The following is a 4,252-nucleotide window of genomic DNA, read 5'->3' as shown; positions in this document are numbered from 1 at the left end:
TCCGCAGATACGCGACACCCTGGTGGCGACTATCGCATCGATAGCGCCATCTGACGTTGACGCAGTGAACGCGACGTCGGCGGCGCTGACGAAGTTGACGTCGGCGCAGGGCGAGCTGTCCGTCACGAGCCGCGCGTCAGCTGCCGGCGCCATGTTGTCGATGGGCGCATTCCTCAAGTCGTCTGCTGCCGGCAACGACACGACAAGTAGTGACGTCATTCTGTCGGCGGGAACGTCGCTGCTATCAGGTGGTTAGAACTACTGTGCACGCGCGCACGCGTACACGCACGCACGCAGACTCGCATCCAAGCACGCATGCATACACGCACGCATGCATACACGCAGACTCACATCCAAGCACGCATGCATACACGCACGCATGCATGCATACACGCAGACTCACATCCAAGCACGCATGCACACACGCACACATGCATACACGCAGACTCACATCCAAGCACGCATGCACACACGCACGCATGCATTCACGCAGGCCCACACACGCGCAAGCATGCACAGACGCACGACCGCTCACACATGCACACGCGCGCATAACACAGAAGCTCACGTATAATACCGATTTAATACAACGAACTTAGATAATGAGATGCACCCATACGTATTAGTATAGGTAAATCAATTACATATAATGATAATATGGAGAAGAAAATGGAGTATAAATATAAAAAGAAGAAAAAGAAGAATTTCATGCAATAATTTGGTGATGTGTAGGCGTGGGAAATCTGTTGTCGTCGTCACGGTCTGCTATCAGGGAGGACGCCGTGGCGCCACCGTCGTCCACCCAGCATCGTGATCTCACCATGCAGTCACTCAGCGTTCTACAGGACGTCTCCGATGCTATCGCCAGCAAGAAGGTATCACAAACATGTACGCGCACACACGGCGCGCGAAATGAGCGAGGAAAGTGCGAGAGAGATAAGGGAAGGAGATAGTGGGTATCTCCTATACCTACTACCTATTCTCAGCTCTTACACTACTCACTTCCTATACCTACTACCTCTGTTCATCTCCTATTCTTACTATCTCTTCTAATCCCCTATATACCTACTACCTCTCCTCACCTCCTATACCCACTACCTCTCTTCACCACCTATAGCTACTTACCTCTCTTATGCCTAACTCTCCAACTGAAAATTATATATTACAATACTAATACTAATACTAATACAAATACTAATACTGAATCTAATACTAATACTAATACTAATACTAAATACTAATACTAATACTAATTACTAATCCTTAATACTAATAACTAAATACTGAATACTAATACTCAATACTAATACTAAATACTAATACTGAAACTAATACTAATACTAATACTAATACGTGTACACAACTAGATACCGATATCGGAGAGTCTGCCGGATTTCTCTGGCTTCGGCTGAGTAACAGCGTCGCTTCCGGACGTTCGCAGCGGACATCGCCGGCGTCGTTCACATCCGAATATGTCTAGCAAGCGTGACGACTGCAGCGCCGCCGTCTCGCGCGTCATTCCGCTGGTTGGCGCCCTGTTGCATCTGCCTTCCATCGTTCGCTGATTACAGAACCTTCCGCGAGGTCGAAGTTATTTATTATTGTTATTCATTATTAAGTTAATTATTATTATTAATATTATTATTATATTATTAACGTTGGTTATATAACTTTAACGTTATAGTTAACTCAAGTGGAAGTCAAACAGATGAAGTGCTACAAATATATGAATGATTAGAGTGGCGTGGCTAAAAGGTTAAACGTTTCAAAATTCTAGCATGTTAGAGGCTGTAAATACGCATTTATGTAAATTGAACATTATATCATGCGATTGGTGGCAATCGGTTGTTGGGGTGCCCACCCCTAATTGTGGGCTAAAATGGTTATTTCTTTAATATACTTAATTCAAGAATTTGGTCCAGTCGATCGATGAATAAATGCTGGCTGTAGTGCCTGCAGCTCTCTATTCGCGGTTCGTTAAGCAACTGACCTATATCGCGATCTATCGTCAGGCCAGATATTGTTGCGATAGGCGGCGTTACAGGAAGACAATTGTAACGACGGTTCCGGAAAGTCGACAATGGAGGCGCCGTACTATAGTAAACAGTGACGTTGCAAACTGATTTTTGTGAGCTTCTGTTAACCTAGCAACGTTATGAAAGTCGGCGTGGTCGCCTGCTTACTGAGTTTACATTATGGTCACCTCGACGAGTTGATAAGCGCTTTCAGCATTCTATCCAAGCTTTTCTATCAATGTTCAAAAATTTTACGTTATCGATGCGCTTAGTTGGCAAATCGTTTCAACATTTGATGCCGCAGTGTATGCGGCGGGGTCAACGTGATACGGGCGTTTTTGCTCGTATTAATTTTGCTCGCAGTGTGGCGGCGATAGCATAAAACTCGCTCTGCCCTGGGTGGAGGGACACGCATCCTGATTGCTATTATCGGGTGGCTGAGTGCAAAAACTTGATCAATTCGCTGACCAAAACTTGAGAAAATATTATAACATATGTTCTAATCTCTCACAGTTGCATCACTTGTTGAGCGTTAAAATTTACGTTTCTGCGCGACTTTTCGTCGATTAGTTGAAAATGTACTGATCCAGCTATAGTCAGACATTTCAAACACGCGAAAGCTTGTTAGTGTGAACGCCAGCTTAGACCAAAATGGCAAATTCTCCCGCCTAATAATTTCCGTCGCTAGCATGCACCGCTCGTTGCTGCATTGCTGCATGTTGCCATACCCGGATTCATCGCGATGGAAAACCGTGCTTCTCTGCGGAGTCCGCGCTCGCGTCTTCGACTGGCATCGTCATCGTTGGCGTCGGCGTCATCTGTGTTCGCGATTTAACGGGGCGACGGCGGCTGACGAACTTTAGCGACAACGGCCGCTGGTGTCGGCGACACTCATCGAAGCTGTTTGACGACGGGTGGTGCCGCAGCTCAACATCCTGCTGGACAGGCTCCCTGCCTGTATTCCTCTCCCTCCCGCCTCAGTTCCCTTACTGCCATCCGAATCGGCTGTACCCCTTCTACACAGGTTGCCGTACAGAAAATTTTTCCATACGTGGATATGGTTACCTACCAATGCACGAAAGAAAACACAAACAGAAAATCTGCATGCTGTGCGTACCATGAGTATACGGGGTGACGTACTAGACCACGTGTCACGCATCATCACAAAACGGTCAGACCTCATCCGGACTAAACGTAAGAACACATGAACACACGTGAACTACACATTTCGTTCTTGCTCAGCCCGCCGCTGGTTCAATTGTTATTTAATTATGTTAATGTTATTACATATGTGTGATCTACGCCTTGTAATGGCCTATCTAGGTCATCTGATCATTTTTGTCACTTGTTGCTAATGATGCTGCCCACCTGATCTATAAAAAATGATAAATTATATCAAGGTAGTGTGTAATATAGAGCACTATATTATATATTATATATAATATATATAATATATATAATAATATATATATATATATATAGACTCCTGATTATATACATTTTTTAATATGTTATACACATCATCAGTGACGTCCACCACAGCAAATCTATGCCTGCGGCTATAGATGGCGCCACGTAGCTTGCGAGCGTACTCGCTTTTCGTCTGCTTGAGTCGCTCGGACGCGAGATTGCCAAAGATTAAAACGTCATGAGAAAGCCGACGGTATGAGCACGATGCTGCATTCGAGCGAGATATGATGAACGTCTGCACGTCTGAAGCGCCAGAGCGCGACGGCTGAATGTCGGCGAGCTCGTTCTGCCTTCGCACTCGGCGTAGAAATGAGTGCTACTGAAGCATCATCGTCAGGATGCCGGCGAACAGCACTCCTGGCACGCACACATACGCAAGGGCACAGCACGCACGCACATTATTATCAAGCACTGCGCACGCATGTATGAAAATTATTATTGCCAACACTGCGCACACACAGACGCATACGCACGCACGCATGCATGCACACAAATTAATATCAACACGTGCGCACACACGCACGCATGTAGGCAACGCAATGTACGCAAATGCATTGCATAATTGTCATTGCACTCACGCAGCGCACATTATTATCAACACGTACGCACACACGCCGCACAGCAACGCACATTATTATCAACACGTACGCACACACGGCACACACGCACACACCAGCGCACGCATGTAGCACAAATTAATACCAACACGTGCGCACCGCACGGCGACCGCTACGCATGCACGCAGCACACGTGCGCACATACACCAA

This window comes from Priapulus caudatus, unplaced genomic scaffold, assembly GCF_000485595.1.
Source record: "Priapulus caudatus unplaced genomic scaffold, Priapulus_caudatus-5.0.1 Scaffold1071, whole genome shotgun sequence".
Lineage (NCBI taxonomy): Eukaryota > Metazoa > Priapulida > Priapulimorpha > Priapulimorphida > Priapulidae > Priapulus > Priapulus caudatus.
Note: the sequence above shows the minus strand (reverse complement) of the source record.